The sequence below is a fragment of the Crinia signifera genome, chromosome 5 (assembly GCF_055691185.1).
Source record: "Crinia signifera chromosome 5, ASM5569118v1, whole genome shotgun sequence".
NCBI lineage: Eukaryota > Metazoa > Chordata > Amphibia > Anura > Myobatrachidae > Crinia > Crinia signifera.
Genome location: NC_139221.1, coordinates 198,410,480 through 198,421,126, shown reverse-complemented (window position 1 = coordinate 198,421,126; position 10,647 = coordinate 198,410,480). Strand labels below are relative to the sequence as shown.

General features: G+C 41.6%; 1 long non-coding RNA gene across 1 annotated transcript; it reads left to right on the top strand.

Annotated features, from left to right (window-relative positions):
* Positions 1 to 4,296: 4,296 nt before the first annotated feature.
* Positions 4,297 to 4,938, top strand: LOC146079627 (uncharacterized). Its single transcript, XR_014474661.1, has 4 exons — positions 4,297 to 4,367; positions 4,475 to 4,563; positions 4,647 to 4,735; positions 4,830 to 4,938. It is a non-coding gene; the product is annotated as an uncharacterized LOC146079627 (long non-coding RNA).
* The last annotated feature ends 5,709 nt before the right edge of the window (positions 4,939 to 10,647 follow it).

The following is a 10,647-nucleotide window of genomic DNA, read 5'->3' as shown; positions in this document are numbered from 1 at the left end:
ACGCCGGTGAACGTTGGTCAATGTCACATATAAACACTATTGTGGTATCAAAGGGAGGGTTTCGAACTATATTGCAATTATTAAAATTATTAATTTATATTTTATATCTATTATTCATCATTAACACTGTATGTCAAGTTTTAGATACCTTTATTCACCAATAAATATATTTAATCATGCTACCCTTGAACTAGTTATTTATAAGCACATCACTATTCATTATACGTATTAATCGATTATCTGTAACAAATAATAAAGCACTAGTCACTTTGTGCACTTATCACTTTGTGCACCTATCACTTTAAAAACGCTCAATACCCGTAAGGTATATATTTAATATGGGAAACACCTCTAGTCACCCACATTACGTCTATTAGTCACATTAACAAAACGTATTTTAAATATAAGTAATACAATTTGTCATTAAAAGTCCATTTATGTGCTCTTTTCTATTCCATTCTATGTTGCCATAAGAAAAATCTTTTAGAAAATGGCCACCGCAATTCCTGCACTTAGAAAGGACCAGCAGTCTACATTAAAATGGCCGCCGCAATAAGAAATATACAGAGAAGCTGGCGCCATGCCCAGCCTCAAGACGCCGTTCTAACCACTAGAGAACCCGGACGTCATGACGCATGGAAGAGACGGACGCATGCGCACTAGCGCGAAATGGTCCTGCGCTGGAAGCCGACATCTGTTTGAACCAGACGCGGGCGCATGCGCAGTAGCGCTAACCGGACACCGGATGTGTGGCGGAAGTACCGCACACACATCCAATTTACCCTTATCTGCGGATCTATTATGCTTTTATGTCATCTGTGTATATAGTTTGATTGCTATTATAGCGCCCTACTGTATAGGATATAGGAGATTAAATATTAACTGTTTTTCACCCTGATATTAAGATAGAACTAATGAGTGACAGAAAGTGATGTCACTATAGAAACAGGAGCTATACTGGTATAAATATAGGTCTGGCCTCAGTCTACTTGCACCCCTTGATAAAGTCAGAAGGACGAAACGCGTTGGGACTCTATAGCCCTCCTGTCTCATCTTTATAAGTTAAGCTACCATTTTCTCTCTTTTTGCACCTTATAATTGATTTTAGGAGTATTTTAGGTTAGAACATATTTTTTTAAAAATTACTAATTGTCTGTTTTTTAAAAGGAAATTTCTTCTACCTTGTTTAAATAAATGTTTATATTTTTTATACGTACTTTTTGACAGTTTTTATCCATAGTGAACTATATACCGTGTTTTTAGGTCCACTGCTATTAGACAACTTTTTAATGGTTTTTAACAAGTGCTGACCAGCACACTCAGTATTTACTATTTTAGAGCAATCAGTCGCCGCATCTTCATTTATTGAACACACATACATATATATATATATATATATACATACACACATATACACATATACACACACACACACACACACACACACACACACACACACACATACATACATACATACATATAGTATATATGTTCTGTGTGTCTTAATTGAACACCCCTATTCTTGGGTTGCTATTGTTGGGTGAGAGTGCAGGTTTTCCCTTTTTGTATATATATATATATATATATATATATATATATATATATATATATATATATATATATATATATATATATAATACTCACGCTGCCTGGTCAAGCAGCTACAGCAGCACCCGGGATTCAGTAGAAATCAAACAGCAGGGTTAACAGCAACGTTTCGATTTTATTATTAAAATCGTCATCAGGCATAAATATACAAGACAACAGCTTACCTTATATCCCCAAACCTAAGTGAGCGTTCACCTGCGTTTCCCGCGTCTGGGGACGCTCTCCGTGCAGCGTGCGTCATGTCCGCGTCATCAAGCCCCGCACCACAGACGTGAGGCGTCCCGTCAGTCACCCTGGAAACCGGCCCTTAGAGACGACGTCATCCCACGTGTAGTAGGACACCCAATGGATGTCAGTCCTACACATGAACGTCAACTCAGAGTCCGTCACCATGGCAACCCGATAGACGCCCGCATCCATCGCTAAAGGGATCAATGCACGCAAATAGAATAACACAGTGCCGGGCGTACCTACAATCCCAAGTGGGCAGCAAGTGAAAGCTAAACAACATAAAAAATGGCTGAAGTGACGGGGAATATAAGTTTACAATATAAATGACACATAATGTACTGTATGTAAATACAATGCCCGTGTCACACGTAGCCGCGACGGAGCGCGGCGGGTACAGTACTCACCCGTCCGCGCCTGTCGCCGGCTAGCGTGTGCAGGTCCCAGGCTGCGGCGTGCGGGTAGGGGCAGCTCCAGGTAGGGATGGCAGCAGGGGAGCGTCGGGTAGCGGCGTCCTTGCAGATAGCAGCGCCGGGAGGCCGGCGTCGCCATCTTGGTTGAGGGCAGGAGACAGATTGGCCCAGAGTGGAGGTTCCCTCCTCTTACTACGCTGACAGCCAATGGCAGCCGCCCCCTGGGGATATAGGGGATCTGCCTAGGCTGTTCAGTGTCAGTGCAATGAGTCTTTGGAGTCATTCACAACTCCTAGCTGATTCCTGGATCTTTCCCTCCTGACTCTGGTGCCTTGCTCCCTGCATCTTTCTACAAGGAAGTTTTCTCCTGACACCAATGCTGCAAGTCCTACCTAGTGCTTGTTCCTGCTTGTGTCCCAGAATTACCCTGCTCAGCTTTCCGCTGTCCTCCTTCATTCAACTCATTCATTCCATCATCTTTCAGTCATCCGGATCCATTTCTTCTATCATCAAATCAACCTCTTTCCGGATCTTCCTCTATGTACTCTGGCTCGTCAAGTATATGTTTCCAGATTTACCTGCCCGTTATTAGTATTGTGCTGGACTCTATTTAAGTTATCCAACTGTCACTTAAAGAAGTATTTGAGTGAAGTTTATCATTTATGAAATCCGTTATTAAACCGGCACGTTTCAATCCTACTCCTCCTGGTCCGTCTCCAGTTCCTGTGCACCACACGACTCCATCCAGCCCTTTAGCCGTGACAGCCCGTCATCCAGAGCATGTAGACGCCAACATCAAGTAGGCAATAGACTACCATAGCAAGACATATATCACTACAAAAATAATAAAACATTCATAAACCAACACAATAAGGGATAAATGTCATATGAAGCCTTTATAGAAAGGCATGTAGACCAAGATGGTCATTAAGGCCATAGGGGGACATAGTCCTCAGTCTATGGATCCACCTTGACTCACAACGAAGGAGGGCCAATGACCTATCACCCCCACGTAGTTTTTGTGGAATGTGATCAATAATAATATATTGAAGATTGGCTATATTGTGACCAGCCTGTGCAAAATGCCTTGCAACAGGCTGGTCACTGGATCCAGATAGCAGAGCTGCCCGAATAGCAGCACGATGTCCTGCCATCCTGTCACGTAAAGTGCGATCAGACTTTCCTACATAGTGTAGTCCGCATGGACAAGAAATTAAATATACAATGTATCTGGTGGTACATGTCAGCCTGTATCAATACAATATCTCTTCCCGCTGAAAGGATGTCTAAAGCTTTCTCCTGGGGTCATGTTTCTACAAGTGGTGCAGTTGAGGCATCTGTAGCATCCATTACGTCTTCCCAAGAAGCCTGAAGTAGGGGGCCTACTTGGTGAAGGCGTAATGTCAGTCCTAACCACCCAATCGCGTACATTCTTGCCACGTGTGTAGCATGGCATAATGGCTGTATTGGACAGTCCCAGATCTTTATCGGTACTCAAGAGGGGCCAGTGCTACCTAGCCACTTGGCGGATAACTCCGCTACAGGTATTATAGTGATTTAACTTCCGGTCACCATATGCGGAAGTTAAGAACAGTGTCTAACATGTGAGCTAGCGCTATTAAAGATGCGCTATAGTGAATGTGTTAATACTATGTGCTGGAGACCGGTGCGGACACTGTTCTTAACTTCCGTGTATGGTGACCGGAAGTCATCATTTTTTACTTAGGGCTGTATACACACATTGCTTTTCTCCCGATACCGGATGTGGTCACTGAGACGCACGGTGGAACGCACCGGCGTCCCGGAAGTACCACAAAGGTACTATACCTTTAGAATTACTCCTGTTATCAGGCTCACACTTCTATCCTTTCTGCACTTGTATGCTTATACAGATATAGTACATCTATAGACAAATAGTCTATATGTCCATTAGCCCCACTTAGATGTGTATTCTATTAACTACCTATACCACGCCCACTCCTGCATCACAGGAAGTGAAGTCACCAACTGAGGGGTATATTAAGGAGATCCCCAGAGCCACTAACACACTGGCTCCTGGAGATCCTGTGATTCCTGGCTCCTGGAGACCCTGTGACTCCTTTCACTGAAAATTTTTAGGTAAGGTTGCGCTCCTTGTAGACTCCATATATGCTGTGTACCTTAGGGACACAAAAAATATTTTGTACTACTTGTTATTATAATTTTGACCTCTGGCTTTACTATAGAGACTGTATGTACTAACCGGGAACAAACAGCTACCTGGTCTCTGAATTAACATCCCCTTTGGATTTAGAGATATCTGCTTTCTATCATGGTATGTAATTGATTACAATTAGGGACACTAAAAATATTTTGTACTACTTGTTATTATAATTTTGACCTCTGGCTTTACTATAGAGACTGTATGTACTAACCGGGAACAAACAGCCACCTGGTCTCTGAATTAACATCTCCCTTGGATTTAGAGATATCTGCTTTCTATCCTGGTATGTAATTAATTATTAGTAATTGCTATGTATTAGGAACCCACCCCTAATAACGGGGATATAGTGGACTTAAATAGCACCTATTTGTTTTTAGTGGCTGCCCACTTTATATATTTCCGTTTGAACGGAGTGACATCAGACTGAAGTTACGGGTGATCACTAGTCAGCTAAACCTGATACTGGGACCTTATACACACCATAATATGTAAATGACGCATTTAATGTATGCTTTCACTTATAAAAATCGTTCTATAAGATTTTTCCCCCTTTTGACTTTGAGTCTTGATCCACCTTAAAGGTCACACCTACCCACCACAGCGAACTCCAGAACATACCCATTTTCCATAAGGAAACCATTTTATATAAGGAGCCTAACGAGGTTGATTATCTATTCTCTCCCTCTCTCGCCCATATCGGTATGTTATGCAAAAAAAAAAAAAAAAAAAAATTTCTCCCTCCACCTCTATGCATTAGCCTTTTTTGCCACTAAATCCTTAGGAGATTCAACTCCACTCAATATCACTGTAATCCTCGTTTAGACATTTATTATATCTCTTTTACTCTTCCCACTTACTCCGCCTTCTTTCCTCCATCTCTTTCCCTTTGACTACGTAAATTTATGTCCCCTCCTATGTCCTCCTCCTGACATATATGTTTATATATTCTACATTTGTCCTCTTCCTGACATATATGTTTATACATTTTCCACATGTATATTCTTTTTAAAATTTAATATATATTACTGGGAAGTGGTACATCTGTCAGAATGAACTTAGGTCTACAGTCATTAGGTCGACCCCACTAGGTCGACTGGCAGGAAGGTCGAGCTGACTTAAGGTCGACATGGGCCAAGGTCGACATGACTTAAGGTCGAATTTGCATAAAGGTCGACATGAGGAAGGTCGACTGGTCATAAGGTCGACATGGGTTTTTCACTTTTTTTATCCGAATGTCGACACAGATTGGCAATGAGAATCGGACCCTCGCATCGCTCGCAATGCTTCGGGCACGGTGCCTCGATGCGCTCGGCACACTATTTTATTCTCCCACCACGCCCTAGTGGATGGTAGGGCATGAAATACCGCCTGTCGGCACAGGTCGGCTCAAAAAACAGTGAAAAACCCATGTCAACCTTATGACCAGTCGACCTTCCTCATGTCAACCTTTATGCAAATTCGACCTTAAGTCATGTCGACCTTGGCCCATGTCGACCTTAAGTCAGGTTGACCTTCCTGCCAGTCGACCTAGTGGGGTCGACCTAATGACTGTAGACCTAAATTCATTCTAATAGATGACCGCTTCCCATATTACTGTATATGTTCCTTATGTATGAAATTGCTAAATTTATTTTTATGTAATTTTGCAGACGCTGTTTGTAATATTTGTACTTATAAAGATTATTTTATTATGTATATGTAACGGCATGCTTTTACCACTTGTATAAATTGGGTCATCGCCCCTGATGAAGTCCTAAGGGACGAAACGCGTCGGGGCGCGGATCTATATACGACATTAATGAAAACCTCTAAACAGTGAAAAGAAAATTGCATTACTGAATAACCGTCAATAAATGCTTATTTATTTTTATGAAATTGTTGACTTATATGTGTAACCTTGTAGTGGTATCTTTAGCGCACCCCTATTCTCTTTCTGGAGACCACACAGGCACAGTTCAATTCTATACATACATACATACATACATACATACATACATACATATAAAATACAGTATATGACAGACAAAAAAGGATGTCATAGCGCTGGTTGTTATATGTGTGTGTATTAATTAAAAGTCTGGGCATGCAGCTTCACTTAAAAAGAGGAGCTGACCCTCAGAGGAAGAAAAAAAAGGTATAGTAAAATGAAGCGCTGCACTATAGAACATCAAAAGATTTATTTATTTATTCTAATAAAATTATACAATTATAACCATCACGGAATCACTTTTATACAAGGACAGTCTATTCCTTTGCAAGTCTATTCGATTAGTTAAAAAAAATAAAAAGTTTATAAAAAATAAAAAACCTATTTGAAAAAGATATAATATATTAAACATAAAAATATGAGGAAGAGTCTCTTGTACACAGTTCTTTGACCTTTTTAAATGGGATCAGATAGAAATTCCATAAAAAGTCATTGGGCACAATATTTCCAGCTATTGCATATGGGAGAACATACTCACAGAGTCCACTTTTGTGAGATTTTATTTATTTGGACTTCCCAGGCTGTAATACAGTTGTATAGCTCGTTTCAGTAATGGATCGGCCGTGTGTGGCCGTTGCTAGATGTTTTGAAGCCGGACATCTTGTTCTGGCCACATCGTACAGAACAATTTAATGAATTAAACTTGATCAGGGAAGCCGTCTACGTAGATGTGCAGAGTGTGTACCACATCCAGTGAGTGTGAATCCCCTGTTAGCGACAGAACAATGGGCTGATTAATGTGGAACTCGAAGACTACTTTTTTCAACAAGTCCAAGCGAGTTCTCAATTCTGCCCTATCCTTATAAAACACCAGGGGTGAAATGTAATAGGATGAGAGATTCAGAAAATGGCAGATTTGGTAAGAAATCTCCCGCTTTTTAAAGCGGCAATCATTTACACTTCAAAATCGAACTGGTTTTGAAGCGCAAATGATAGGTCTGAGCTCTGAGGGTAGGATAGAGGGGAAGGAGCCTGCCACACTTCAATAATTTTAAATGCCAACACCTTCTATCATCAAAAGAAAGATTATAGTTGTGTGCTATAGGCAATGGCCTATATATGTAGCAGTAGCAGTTAAGGTGCGTACACACGGGGGGAGATATATTGCTAGCAATATATTGCTGAGCAATATATTGCTCAGTGTCTCTTTTTCAACAAGCGACCAGAGATGGTCGCTGTTGAAAACGAACCTCTGCTGGGGGTGCCGCAGAGGTAATTAGCTGGTCGCAGGAGCAAGCTCCTGCGACCAGCGATTACAATGGGGCAGAAAACGGGAGCGCGCACCCGGAGATTTATCGCCGGGGCACACTCCCAATCACTGGCAATATGGTCGCAGTATTCCCAGCGATTATAGCACCTATCTCCCCCGTGTGTACACAGCATTAGTTATATATAGATCAGAAAAACAAAACTGCACTAGAATAGAAATGTATTTATAATAAAACGGTATTGAAAATAACTATTTGTACCTGGCCAGTTACATAAAAATGTACAGCTAAAATGACATTGAAGACTCAAAATATTTTATATATCCCACACAGAATAAAACAATATTTTTCTCCGTCTCTCACTCTACTATATAATCACTATATATACCGGGATTGTTTATCAATAAAGAGTCTGAGTAAAGGTTATCCTATGGTGTCAATGAATAATCAGTCAGTATTTTTGGGTTAGTAAACTTTCACTGTATACACAGCATATTAGTTGTTATATGTGGATTCATGAACCATTTGAACAAACCCCCCAGGTTAACACTCCGCCTTCTCAAGATTCCATCCTCATAGGTAGGAGGAGGATAGCCGATTGTGCCTAGTCCACCTCCAGCATCAGCGGCTTCCTCAGAGCTTAATTATCACGGCTACATATCAGCCCTTTCATAGCTGGTTAGATTTTGGTTATGTGCACACCAGCATTTTCAAGCCTCATTTTGATACTTCCACGGCCATTAATAGTCACATGAAAACTATCACAATTGGCCAATCTGGTTGTATGCCTTTGTGACTTATTTGCATTTTTATACCTCAAAAATTTATTTTGCTTATTGTATATTGCTTTCAATATACAATATCTAAATGCAAAAACAGTATATGAAAGATATTTTTTTTTTATTCTGTTATGTGCTTGTTTTTAAACATGAGAATGTGATCAGAGTACTAACATTTATATTTCCCAATGGGACTCATACTAGAACGGTGATGTATTATGGCTTAGAAGCAATTTTCAATAAATGGTTTGTTTATCTCATTTTTGCCACACTCCAACATGTCCTGGATCGTTAAATGAATTATTAAACTGGCAGTATTTTTTAACAGGTACAGGACATATCAACATACTGAGTCAAGGCCCCCATACATTAGGCCGACTTGTCCTAGGGGAAGCTCACATACAATGTGGCACTTTACATGTGATAAATCGCATAAGATTTATCACATATAAAATAAACCAGGGAGCTGCCGGGCGGTGAGGAGTGGGGGGGGGGGGTCGGCAGGCAGCAGCATCTCCGGGTGCCGTGGGGGATGCCGGTGACAGTGGGGCGGGCGGCGGTGATAATCACCGTGCTCTCACTGTGCAGCTTGCTGGCAGCAGAGTCTCTTCTTGCAGCGCGGGATGCCAGTGACAGTGGGGCGGGCAGCAGTGATAATCCTCATGCTGTCACTCAGCGGCGGCTATTACATCTTTAAAATGACATGTCAAATGACTATCCGCCTTCTGATTGGCTGAGAGTGCGCTATCTCAGCCAATCAGAAGGCGGATAGTCATTTGACATGTTATTTTAAAGATGTAATAGCCGCCGCTGCCCGTCCGCTGAGTGAAAGCATGAGGATTATCATTGCTGCCCGCCCCACTGTCACCGGCATCCCCCGCTGCACCCAGAGACGCTGCTGCAAGCAAGCTGCACAGTGAGAGCACAGTGATTATCACTGCCAGCATTTAGATCTGGACACCTGCAGCAGCGCCTCCAGACCCTGTTTTGGCACCAATTTGGGGAGAAGACCTACAACCAGGCTATTTCCCTGGCACCCAAGGAACAGCAGGAGTTCCATTTACTCCATAACATCAAGCTGCGATTCCCTCCCCCAGCCATCCAGGTCCCTCACAATTGAGGCATAATAGGAACGGTTCCAAGCGGGCACATCACTTTCTGCCCCCCATTCAGCTGGACTCATTGCCAAAATATACGGTACCGTATGGACACATTTTTCAGTCACTTTAGGAAAAATCAATTTCCCCTATTTTTTCAATGCAATACACCCATTGTTAGTTTTTTATGTGCATAATATATGTAATTATCTTTGTTTTAACTTGAGCTGCTATATATGTTTATCTCTACATTAAATCATGTTTAAATTTTAGGTTACTGGCATTTTTAAATTATCTTTAATTCATAATTAGCGCAGTCTATTGTATTTCTTTCTGGTCTCTGATTATCACTGCCGCCTACCCCACTGTCACCGGCATCCCCCGCTGGGCACTCACCCCCCCCCCCAAGCCCACTGCAGGAGGTCAGACGTGATCGTACCTGCTGAACGTCCGACCTCCTGATCCGGTCCGATGCACATAAGACCGCGCATCGGATCGGATCACATGTCAAACACATGCGATTTTGGGACGATTTCACGCGATTTATCGGCCCAAGTGCCAAAATCGCATGGAATCGCAAAATCGCATAGTGTATGGGGCCCTTAACTTTTTCACAAGGTACAGAAAGCAGTTTTCACATGCTTAGCATCTCTTTCAACCTATACAGGGCTTTTACAAGAAAGTATGGACCAACTAAATAAAATGCTTTCATTTGTTGCAGCTTTTCTGACCATCTACAACAAATAGATATTCGGTTTTGTCCCAGGATGATTTGCTGCAATGTAGTAAAATTTTGTAAAAAAATATATTGCTTAAAGATCTCTGCAAACATACTGTATACGACTAATTAAAGCTTTTCTGGAGATAGACCTGCTAACAGCATCCTAGGAGTAACGATATTGTGTTGTGAATGACCATACCAGCCAGAATACCTGTAACAAGTTCACCGGTTCTTTCAAACATGGATAAGTTTGCATAAGTGTGTCAAAACTCAGTGTGTCAAAACGAGTCCTGTACCATGCTGAGATCGGCACTCATCCAGTGTACTGAAATGAGTCGAGGTTCTGAAGAACCTTAAGAAAGTGCAGTGAGTGTTGGATCAATATAAATATCTGTGTATGTAG